This window comes from Patagioenas fasciata, chromosome 26, assembly GCF_037038585.1.
Source record: "Patagioenas fasciata isolate bPatFas1 chromosome 26, bPatFas1.hap1, whole genome shotgun sequence".
Classification (NCBI taxonomy): Eukaryota; Metazoa; Chordata; class Aves; order Columbiformes; family Columbidae; genus Patagioenas; species Patagioenas fasciata.
In genome coordinates this window covers 2092056-2104622 of record NC_092545.1, presented here as the reverse complement: position 1 = coordinate 2104622, position 12567 = coordinate 2092056, and the positions used below count along the sequence as shown (strand labels likewise).

At 48.9% G+C, this 12567-nt stretch overlaps 1 pseudogene; it reads left to right on the top strand.

Moving 5' to 3' along the window:
- Positions 1–12567, top strand: part of LOC136112701 (dynein axonemal heavy chain 9-like) — a 116274-nt pseudogene that overhangs the window by 10837 nt on the left and 92870 nt on the right.

Here is a 12567-nt window from a genome sequence, read left to right as displayed (position 1 = left end):
TCTCAATTTCCCCTCATCACTTCATTTCAAGCAACCTTGCAAGACAAAGCAAGGGACAACTGGTATTTCCACATTATTTTTTTGCCTTACTAGGTATTTGTTCAAGCGGATGTGCTGGTGTGTCGAAGTGAATATGAATGCATATGTGCATTTGTTTTCGAATTTTCATAAAAGCTGCAGTTACACTGGTGCATGGGTAGCCCGTGAGCACGTGAAGAGGGAAGGATCCCTTTCCTTTGGTTCGTTGCACTGTTTCATATTACGTGTCTGTGGTAAAACCTGCTGCCCTGCTCGGGTGGCCCCAGGACAAGTGCAAGCAGAGAGTGGCCACCAGTACATTCCTGTGCACATTTCTCCTGGTCCTCTGAGACAATGGATGTTCAACCAGCCCTTACTTGGCCCTACCTAGGGAGACAGATGAGGTGGGATGGCAGCAGAGCTGCCCAGTGCTGCCACCACCACTGGGGGAGCGGGACATTTTCCCAAGAGGTGACACTGCCAGGCTGCAGAGGATGGGAAGGGAAGGGAAGGACCCGTGTGCCACCTCAGCAGAGAGGGCCAGCGGGGCAGGTGCTGCAACAGCCACTTGGACACGTGGAGGTTTGACTGCGCAGGAGCTTTGGACAGTTTGGGTACCTGTAAATATTAGAAATCTGTCCTTGGTTAATACCTATAAAATTGGGATTCTTAGCTATGCTGGATGACATATAAGAGTCTCATATCCTGCTTTGGATCTGTCCTTTAAATACACTTAAAAGCGATTTTACAGTTGTCATGGTATTTCTAGTGGCTGCAGCAGGTCTCACTGGGCAGGGACGTGTTATGAGCAGCCACTGATGCTCAGGACAGGCAGATCAGGCTCCCCCCTTCCCATCCCTGCCACCCAGCCTGAGCACCAGCGCTGTGCTTGGGAAGGTCCCTCAGCAAGTGCAACTCTGTCGTGACAACTGTTGTCATCTTCTTTTGTCAACATCATGACCTGTGTCTCCCTCCGTTGACTTTGAAGGATCTCCTGGCAACTTCCTTGGACTTGATGAAGCTGGAGAAAATTGAATTCAGTGGGATTAAAGGGAAGACCCTGGGCCAGCAGGTCCTGGACATGTATGAGGAATTCCAGGAGGCATACAAGGTGTTTTCAGAGCGAACCTATGACTGTCTTGACCTGACCAACACGGTAGGTGGGACCAGTTTGCGGGAACATCAGGAACATGTGCATGTTTCCAAAGCAGCAGTTTCCTGCTATCTTCTTCCCAGCTCTTTCCTCCTTTCATTATGATCTGATCTGGTACTGGAGGGAACAGGGAGCCGCTGGCCTTTCCTGCAGAGATTTGGGACTTCTTGCACGTCTATATCTAACATATCTTGCTAGATCAGCACCTTAGATCAGTGCAGCTGGGAAACTGGGATTTCCATGAGTTATGCACAAGCTTTTGCTGTACATGGTGCTTGCTGAGGTATAAGAGCTATACCAACACCCACATCTCTTTGCTTTCCTGCTCTTGGTATTTACCATGTTTCCCCAAAAAAAAGACCTACCCCAAAAACAAGCTATAGCATGATTTTTCAGGATGCTTGAAATATGAACCCTATTCAAAAAATTAGCCCTAGTTACAGTTCATAAAAAAGTCAATTTAAATAGGGTCCAGGCAGCTATACATGTAAAAAAGTAAGCATCTTTTGCAGCAAAAATTAATATAAGACTCTGTCTTAGTTTTGGAAAAACAAGGTAGTTTGCCTGATGAGGGCCAACTCAGATCATCTCTGGGATGTGTTCGCTCCTGCCTAGATGAACACATGGCATCTGGGGCTCTCAGAATTCAAGGATGCTCTATTTTATTATCAGTAGTGCTTTAATTAAAGGAATATTCCCAGCCCTCTGGGACCTGCCTGGTGTGGGGATGGGTGGCTCGTGCTTTGCTTCCTGCAGCTCCCAGTACATCTCTGCAGGGGGTGGCACGTCCCCAGTGTTTCTTGCTGGAAAGCTGCTTGCTCCATAGCACCCCTCCTTCAGCAGGGCAGGCACAGAGGAGAGGTGACAGTGGCTCTGCAGGAGGTGGCTTGGGTTTGGTGACCCCATGGCCATTTGTGTGACTCTGAGTCATGTTTGTTCTTTCAGTGCTCTAGTTTTGCACCCTCTGCCACTGCTGGAGCCGTTTTTTTTAGCTAAAACATGGCATCTGGATCTGCTGGAGCTCAGCAGTAGCAATAGTAAAAGCTATTTCCTTGCACTTTGTCCTTTGGAAAAGAGACACATGACCTCATTTTTAGTGGTTTTGTCCAAGCTAGAACAGAAGGACTGTCACGGACTGTCAAGTTCAGTCTTTGATTTGGACTCTTTTACGTGTAGGAAAACAAATATAGATGTTACTCTTGAAGTTCAAAGGATTTATTACAATTGAAGCAAGAAAAGCAGTGCAAGAAGATGATGGAAATTACAGAAACCCAGTACTGTTGAGTTTGAAAAGGACCTCTGGAGATCACCCAGTCCACCTTCCCTGCTCAAAGCAGGCTCAGCTAGAGCAGGACTGTGACTGGTCAGGTGAAATATCTCCAAGATTACCTATGTCCAAGTGTGGAGACTCCACAGCCTCTCTGGGCAACCTGTGCGAGTGTTTTGAAACTGCCTCACTCACAACCAGCTCACCATGGAACCACAGGCTTGTTTTGACTTGAAAGTAGGTTGGATTTGGGACTCAGCAGGTGCATCCGTGGGTTTTCTGGATGATGGTGTGGTCTTCAGGCCAAGTGGTGGGGGAGAGGGTGTGGAAATAGTCCATCTTGCCTGTAGGCTGAAGATAGTGCCATGTGGGCTGTGGAAAGCCCTCAGGACCAAAGGGTCCCTCCCAGAGAAAGGGCCAACATCTCAGCCATGGGACAGCACAGAAATGTTCTCAAGCTTCGTGAGGACTTTGCCACGTTGCGATGGCTGAAGATTGGCCAGAGGAGTGGCTTAGTTCACGGTGAATAAGAGAGGGCATCTCTGGATCGAGGAGTTACAGGTACCTTCCTAGTGCCATCTTGCAGCCTCACAGCTTGTGTTTTGCCTTTGTGCAGGACTTTGAACAGGATGCCTTTGGTTTCCAGCAGAAAGTAGAAGACATGGACCGTCGGCTGGGCACCATTTTCATCCAGGCTTTTGATGACGCCTCCAACTTGGACCACGCCTTCAAGGTTTGTTTATCGCTCCCTTGCTCTTCCCTAAAAGGGAAATCAGGGCACCCGGCTCGGTGAGAATCACGCTGAGGAGACCAGGCAGTGCTGGAGCCACAGGCACATGGGGCTGGTGTTTGCTGGTGGGACAGTGGGACTTGTAGCTTTTGGGCTGCTCTTGGTTTGGGATGCTCAGGCTGGTGGGTCCCTCACAAAGCTTTTGGATGCCAGGAGATATATTTGTGTCTCTCTCTGCAAGTTGGGGGAAATCATGCTTTTTCTAGGATTTCCTGGTGAGAATTGATATTGTTAGTATCAATTTGTTAATATTATTAATACATGGATCTGTTTCAGTTTTGGAAACAGGTTTTCTAGAAACAAAGCTGGTTTATTTATCAATTAATCTATCTTGCAGAAATAATAAATGGTATTTTTTTAAAAAAATCAATATAAGCATTTGTAGAAAAGACTTTAGCAAGTGACAGTGTTTATCTTTGTAAGTTTTTTGAAAAAAATAGAAAATCTTGAAGCATTTGAAGAACAACAGTTGGAATGTGGTCCAACCCCAGAGAAAGTCTGAGAGGCCCCGTAACAAAGGGAGCAAATTTCCTTTTTCCAAAGTGCCCATCGGTGCGGACAGTATTGAAGCCTCTGGGCTGGGGAGGAAGGTCCCAGCTGATCTCTCTGCAGGAGTCGGGGTTGTAAATTTTTCCCCTCTTCTTTTCCTGCGTGTTCACCCCAACAGCTGCTGGACATGTTCGGGAGCCTTTTGGAGCGACCGGCAGTCGCTGCAGATGCTGCTGGCAAATACTCCGTCCTCATCAGCATGTTCAGCAGGGCCCTGGACCGCGCCAGGCTGATCTACTCCCGGCACATCCAGGCAGAGCTGAAGCTCGGTAGGTAGAACGTGCTGAGTAAAATGGGTTTTACAGGGAGTTTGATTGAGATTAATTTGGGGGGGAAATGATTTATTTTTCTAAGGAACCCAAAACTTTACAAATTGCAGATGTTTTCAGCCTCTGTAGCTCCTAGTGGCAATGGAAATGCCTGGGAAAGCTCTGTTCTTAGTATTAAAGCAAATAATTGGTTAGGAGTAAAAATACCCTTTTTCAAATGTGTATGCATGATATGTGACTGGGAATGGAGACACATGCTGAGCTTTTCTCCCAGCGAGGCTGTGACAGGAGGTTTCTCTCCACATTTGTGTGCTGCCTCCAACACCCCATGGGACCTGCAAACCCACTCATGTGCTCCTCAGAATGAATTTATTTTGTTTCCCTTACAATGCTTAAAATGCAAAGTATGCGAGTGGGACTTTGTAACCAAGGGTTTAATCAGCCTTTTCCAAGTTTATTATTCCCCGTGACTGTTGGCACAGGGGGGAATGGGTGGATTTCTATCAGATTATGAGGATTCAAGTGTGTCATTTTGAACAATAACCTATTTACTTGCCTCAGAAAGATCATACTGGAACGAGACAAGTCCTGGACTGGAGAGAATCATGGAGAGAATCATTTGCTGTGAATTTGTGGTTATTGTTCTGTGGCTGTTAGATAAGACGGACAGAAGTAACTCCTGGTCAGAAATCCCTATGTCAGTGTTTGTGAGGGGCGGGGAATGTGTCCCAGGCAAGGGACACCTCACATCAGCTCAGGTTTGGACATAGTCTGGGCTTCTCGTTCGATCTCAGCTCCTTATTCAAGATCCAGAGGCACTTGCCTTGGTCACAGACCTACATCAGTGTGGCAGATGTTGGATTTAAGGAAGGAAGCTGGGAAATCAGAGCAGTTTTCTGCAAATGAGGTTCTGTTGTTGCATCTTTGGGGTTACAAGTGCAGTGTTCAGTCCAATGCTGTTCCAATGTGCCCTCCCCAGGATCCCCCCCTGTGCACAAGAACATGCCGCCGGTGGCTGGAGCGCTGCGCTGGGCGCAGGAGCTGCGAGCGCGAATCCAGGTGCCGTTTGATCACTTCAGGCACATCCCACATCTGTGCGTGTCTGTTCCAGCTAAGTTGCTTTATGACCACCTTGCTATCTTCTCTGTAATCAATCTGATTTTCTTTCTGTGGTGAACATTATCCCATGGTTATAGCTGAAATAATTCTTAGTCAAAGAGGTGTGAAGTGGTTGCACTGGTGCTTTTCAGCTTCCTTGTGATCATTATTTTTTTTAAGAAACTCATTAACTGGATTTGTTTTGAAGCGATTAAGAGGCACAGTGGGCTATTCAGCTTTCAGACATAGTTCCCGGGTTGCAATTGAAAGAGGTATCAGAACCTTTCCTGCTGCAATCCCACTCAGCATGTTCTCCAGGACCTCCTCAGCTGCAAGTCCTGGTTCTGGCATCATCCAAACTGTGAATAGCAGAGAAGTGCTGGGCTGGACTCAGCTGAGATGGGTCGATGGAGCTGGGTTTGCATGTTGGGGAGCAGACGAGCATTTTGTTGGGCAGAAGAAAACTTTCTCAGCGTTAAACAAAGGAGCCATCTCCCAAGATCAAGGAAAGAAACCAATGCTGGTATATTTATCACCCAAATGCTTGTTATAACGGATGGTGTCAGGGAAGTATGGCCTCATACTCACAGCTGGCACCACATGAGACAACATTTAAGAGCTCTGTAAGCAAGGCAGTGTTGGACTTATGACAACTGAGGATGTTCTAGGGACTGCACCTGGTAGCTCACAGGAATGGCTTCACGTGTGCTGGTCAGGATTCTGTGTAAATGGATCCACTTTTTTAATGTACTTGACCAAAATAACTTGACCGTCACTGTACCATGTTTGTAACCTTCTCTCACTGTATCTTGCCATTAAGTGTCTTTAAGTGCACAGTTATTCTGCAGCAGCAAAGACATTGGTGCAATGAAACAAACTCTTGGGCTGTTCCCAGCACAGAGCCCAAGTTATCATGTCTGATTTGAACCTAAATGGCAAATTTTTGTCCACCATGAAGGACCCAGATCTGCATTTCACACTGATTTTCTGTCCTCTGTTTAGAGTAGTTAATAACATGCTCTGCAACGGTGGTGACATGATGCTGTTGAAAGGGAAAAAGGATTAAAAAGGAGAAACAAAAGTGGTTTTGCTGGGATTTACTTGGATTTGCTCAGAGGACTTGTTTACTTCCAGCAGGTTTCTCAGCACTTGCCCAGCGGTGACTGCTCAGGCGCTCCTTTTTTCCAGCTTTTGGTTAAGTTAATTCAAGTTTTGTCAATATGTCCTCCAAAATCAACAACCATCTTGAGGAAAACTTGGATATTGTAGATGAAACAGTGGGGAAAAGACAGCATGATAAGAATTCCTCTGGCCTGCTGTTCCCTGGGCTGTACAGCCCTGGCAGCGTGGCCAGGGCTCTGCCTCCCGCACTCTGGGACACCTTTGCTCTTCGGTTTGAGGGGCATGAATTGGGCACCGCCAAGAGCTTCATCTGCCGGGAGCCACACTCTGCTTCTTTCTGTGCCTCTTTGACCTCAGAAAGTGGTGGCTGGTGAGCAGAGGTTGCCCTGCTCTGTGCAAACACCGGAGCATTGAGTATGTTACGGAGACCAGTGTTCCTCCAGCAGCTCTGGGCCCTTGTTCTTCCCCCAGGACGTGGTTCTCATTTGCCAGTTGCCATGCAAACACCCGCAAAAGGGCGCACTGGGGCTTGGAGAGCTTTTGTGCAGTGAAATGGTTTTGGGCGATACGGTGGGGTTGGAATGTAAGATCCCCAGCCAGGCTCTGCCTGCAAGGTGGTGGGTGGTTTTGGGAAGGGGTAAATAGAGACTGCAGCCTCACAGGGCTAAATGTAACGCTGAGCTTGTCTGTTGTGCCACCAGCTGCTTGGACTCTGCTGAAGGAAGAAGGGTGATAGAGAAGTATGAAGAAATGATCCAGCTGCTCGACAGGTAAGTGGTGGCTCAGGCATGACTGTAACTATATGAAAAAAAGCCAAACCTTATAGAATCATAGAATTGTTTTGGTTGGAAGAGACCCTCATGTCCATCCATTAACACAACCCTGGCACTGCCCCGTGTCCCTGAGAACCTCGTCTCCACGTCTGTCCACCCCTCCAGGGATGATGACTCCACCACTGCCCTCGCAGCCTGTTCCAATGCCCGACAGCCCTTTGGGGAAGAAATGTTTCCTAATATCCAGTCTGAACCTCCCCTGGTGCAACTTGAGGCCATTTCCTTCTCCTTCTCTAAACCACCTTTCAGCACATTTGCAAGCCCAGGGCCTGAGAATGTCTCTTTCTAAGCCAGAAGGAGTTTTGTGATGAGAGAGGAGGAGGAATCCTTTGCTACACACCACAGTCTTTCTGTGATATCTTGAAATGAGAAGTTTGCATGGGAGGGACAGGGGCTGTGCAGCCCAGCAGAAATGTTGGAACGAGATTCTTTTGGATGTAGGAGATGCTGTGGTAGAAAACCTGAGCTGACCAGAAGTCTCAATCCACTTGTGCCCATTCACAGTGTACTTACCGTGGCTGTAATGTGTGTATTCCACAAGTGGGAGTGGGATTCGTTGCACCTCACTTAATATCTTAATGTTTGATGCTAAAACTGAACTGATTGCTCTGAGCTTTTGAATGTTTGTCCCCAAATTTGAATCCTCTGCTAAGAATGGTACTTGGGGGATCTTTGTTTTCCTGACTTGATGCTGTCACTGGTTTTCAGGTGTTTGTCTTTGAAGCCAAGATCTTTATGGAGGTGGTGTGGGTGGGTTTTAAATATTCCTTGATGTTCTTCAGCCCTCAGAAGTGGACTTGGCTTTTATTTGGTTCTATGTCTTGGTGTGCGGGCTTGGCAGCTACGTGGTGGATGTTTTAATTTGTTTGTTTGTTTTTCGGCAGGTATCAGGAGAAGCTCTATGCAGACTGGTCCCAGACAGTCTCTGAAAAATCACAGTACAACCTTACTCAACCGCTTATCCGGCGAGATCCAGAAACCAAACTGATCACAGTTAATTTTGATCCCCAGGTAAGAACTAGCTTTCCTGTCTGCTGGAGGGCACGTCTCCAAGCTGTGCCCCACCGTGCATGGCAAGTCTGGTGGGATCGCTACTAGATCTGTTCTGCTGAGGTCCCTGGAGCATCTGTTATGGGTGACATGAATTAACCATCCCCTTTGTGGGCTCTGTCTCCTGGTAAAATATCAGGATTACAGTTTAAGCAGCGCAGATTGTAATTAAAGCCAGAAAGTCTGTGAGTAGCCAGATGTTAACTGGTGTCAACATCTCCAGAGCAGGTTGGTTTGACGCTGGTGTGGGGAGCGTAGGAGCATCATCCTACAGACGTGGGTTCGTGTTATGTTTACCTGAAATCTGAGCTTCCTGAAAGGGTATAAAAATCCCAGGAAAGGTTTGTTTTGTTACTTCAGTGTTGTGGCTGTTGGATTTCCTTAATTGTGGTGCAGGAGGCTTCCAGTAGGTCTCTGTTCCCTAGGGCTGCCCTCTCCAGCACAGGGAGGCCTGACCATCCCCCTGCCCAAAGCAGAGGCAGGGTCCAAGCCAGCAGAGTGCAGAGGTGGATTCAAAGGTTCTGGGGCCTGATGAGAGCTGGGGCCTCTCAAATGTGAAATGCCATTTGCTGCGGAGGTGCTGAATCTCAGGGGCCTGGGAAAACATCAAACACTTCCCCCTTTCCCTGGGACTTGCTGCTGTTAGAGAAAAGTGTTGAGGTTCCAGAGCTCATTCCAGCTTGGCTCTCAGACAAAGGATTTGTCCAGCTCCTTGGAATCTCCTTGCTAAGGTGGGAAGCAAATGGCCCCAGGGGATGTTTTCCACCCTTCCCCCTGGTGCCAGGGTTTGGAGCCTGTGACGTGCTGAGCATGTTCTCAGCTCCAGTCTCTGAGTGCTTCCGCGCTGCTCTCAGCTTTCCATACTGAGGACTGCCTCATGTCCTCAGGTGCCTGCTTAGCAGCCCCTTCATGCCCTTCAGAGCAGATAGGAGCACCTCATTTTGCCTAAAGGGAGGATGTATTTGCAACCCTTCAACATTAAAGAATCTTCCAGAGCTCACCTTCCATGGAGGAGAGGGAAAGAGGGTAAGACATCCTTGACACCATGGTGGGGATGTCTCAGACATTCCAGTGCATAAAAGGGAGGGGAGTTTGGTTCTATCTCACTTGGCCTCCTGCTCCCTCAATCCCCTGCTTTTCCCTTCCTCCCATCCCATCCTCTTCCATCCACCTCCTCAAACTGCTCCCTTCACCCTTCTGCGCTCCGTCTTTCTTTCCTCTTCTTGTCATTGTGGACATAGTCACTTTAGTATTGTAGATACTCCTCACCCCTGCCATTGCCCATACAATGTACTGAATTTCTGTCACCCAGCCAAAATGTGCCGTTTCAGGAGCATTTTCCCTCTCACAAGCCACTAAACTGAGCAAAGATTTTTTTTTTTTGTCTTAGAAGTGATATATTGCGTTGGAAGACCTTGCTGCTCCGTTTGTTGCAGGGACTCACTTCTACTTGGGTTTATAGTTTAATAACCCACTCAATCCCGTTCCATCACAACTCAAAGATGCTTTTGGTTGTGCCTCCTCCTGCAGGCACAGTATTGCTGAAAGACTGTATTGATGAGGATAGCTGAGAAGACCAGAGATCATCATGGCTTTTAGAGGCTGCACAGGGTTTGCTGGCTGGGTAGTTAACAGAGCTATATGTCTTTGATTGGGAAGCAAATCAGAGGCAAAGATCAATGGGAGGGAGATGGTCTGGACTAGGAGGTGTCCAGGCCCTTCTCAGAGCGTACTGCTTTGTGAATAAAACAGCAGGAACCCCCTAAGATCCCCAGAATTGACGGGAGGGTGTCTACCAGGTGAATGGGGAGGATTGTCTCACATTCAGCTCTCTGCCTTGTTTCTGCAGCTGGTGTCGGTGCTGAGGGAGCTGAGCTACCTGTCTGGCAGCCGGCTGGGAGCCATCCCACCCACGGCAGCAGAAATCTATTCCTCCAAGGAGTCATACCGGCAGCTGGCGGCCAACTTGGAGCTGATGGTGAACAGATACAACAAGGTCCTGAAGACAGTCCTGGAGGTCGAATACCCTCTCATACAGGAGCAGCTGTGGGATATTAACTTGAAGCTGAAGAAGGCAGAAGAAACACTCAACTGGAAGATGGAGGGTGAGCTAGCTCTGTGTTAGGGCAAAAGAGGCCGTACAGGATTTCACAGAATCCCAGACTGGTGAGGGCTGAAGAGACCTCTGGAGATCTCCCAGTCCAACCCCCCTGCTCACGCAGGGTCACAGAGCAGATCACACAGGTGGGTCCAGGCGGGTTTCAATGTCTCAGAGAAGGAGACTCCACACCCGGTCTGGGCAGCCTGGGCCAGGCTCTGGCACCTCCCAGCAAACAAGTTTCTGCTCATGTTCAGATGGAGCCTCCTGTGTTTCAGTCTGTGCCCGTTGCCCCTCGCCCTGGCGTTGGGCACCACTGAACAGAGTCTGGTCCATCCTCTGACACCCACCCTGAGATATTGATCCCATTGATCAGATCCCTCTCAGCTTCTCTTCTCCAGCTCAACAGCCCCAGCTCTCTCAGCCTTTCCTCAGAAGAAAAATGCTCTAGACCCCTCAGCATCTTGGTAGCCACCGCTGGGCTCTCCCCAGTAATTCCTTGTCCTTCTTAAACTGGGGTGCCCAGAACTGGACACACCACTCAGATGGGGCCTCACGAGTGCAGAGCAGAGGGGGAGGATTCACCTCCCTCGACCTGCTGGCCACACTCCTACTCACGCAGCCCAGGTACCATCAACCTTCTTGGCCACAGGGCATATTGCTCATGGTTAACCTGCTCACTTGGGTCTCATCAGATTCCTCCCATGTCCCCAGACTCGATCACCTGGTTCCCAGTGACAGTTCACAGCAGGGCAGGGGACTCTCCAGCAGAGCCAGCACTGGGGAGACAAAGGGCAGCCCCCAGCCTGCCTGCTCCTTCCCATCTTACCTTGATCTGCTTGGGCTGGGGACAGGATCCTGATCCCTTCAGCTTCCCTCTGGGCTTTTGGGGAAGAGAGGCTGCCCTGTAAGCAGTGATGCTGAGGAAACGGCAAGATTGGGGTTTGTGAGAGCTGGCAAGGCTGGGGTTGAAGAGTCTGCTCCCTGCCCGTGCCAGCCCAAGTGACCCACTGTGTGGTCATGTCCCTGTGTCCCCAAGGCACTGCTTTCTCCCTGAGTTGTGCAGGGACTGGGACCCCTTGGCCCAGCCATCTGGCTTGGGACAGACTTCTCCCGGTGGGGGCCAGGGCCACCTCGTTATCCTTTCCAGCCAGATGAAATACTGTGGTTAGTGGTGAGGTTTGTGCACCGTGACTTTGGGATGATTTAACCAGTGTTCTTGCTTGATCAGTTTTAACTGCAAAGCAGAATGGAGGAAGACAATTTGTTTCCTCTTGGTGAAAGCAAACTGCTCGCTGTTGGAATATATATTTCTGTCATCAGGCTTGTGGTATGAACAGGAACAAGTGTCCTCCCTTGGGAACTTGCAAAGCAGAATTCCTCATGCTGAAAAACTCTTTCTCCGTTGCACAACAAAGATGAAGGGACTTTCCTGCAGATGAAGTTCCCTGAATCTAAATGCAGCCCTCGCTGGTACCTTGGGCTGTCACAGCCTGTGTTTGTGGGGCTGTGGGTCCCTGCTCTAGTGACAGTGGCAGGAACACTCAGCCTGTTGTCCTTGTTCTCTCTCTGGTAGCAGATTAAATCTGGGTACGGGAAAGGGGGAAGTGTCAGACGTCCCCACGGTGCTGGTGCTCCTGGCAGAAAACAGAGGCTGCAGCTGTACCATGGATTGTTGGGGTAGGAGGGAGCTAGAAGTGACTCTTTTGGTTGAGGTGGTAAGTCTCTTGTGTTAATGATGGGTGAGAAATACATGAAACCGTGGGGGAAAAGTCTTATGGAGAGTGCACAAGAGCTTGGCCATGCAGCTCTGAAAAAAAGTAGTCAATCATCTCATTTTTTACCAGGTGTCTGGGATCACATCTCCATGGTGATGGATGATGTCCATGACCTCGAGCAGAGGATACAGAAAGCCAAAAACAATGTTGAGGAGATCCAGACCATCGTGGGATCGTGGGCGTCGCCCATATTTGTGAGAAGAGATTGTAAAAGAGAATCGCTGCTGAGCCTGGAGGACTGTCAGGACCGCCTGGAACGGCGTTACAGCCTTGTCCGAGAGTCAGGGCAGAGGATTCATCTGCTGGTGAAGGTGAGGGGGGACCTTCTCCAGGGGTTTGTTGACTCTTCATAGGCTCTGGGTGTCTCTCCGCTCTGGTGAAAATGTCCAGAGCTGCTTCACCTTAAAATTAACTCCCTTAACTCATTTGAAAAACTTACCTGTTGTTGATTAAGGAATACTTTGATGGGTGAGCTGGTACAGCTGAGTGTGCGGGGCTGCTGACCAGGCACCGAGTTTGGAGCAGGAGTGGGAGCCGATGCA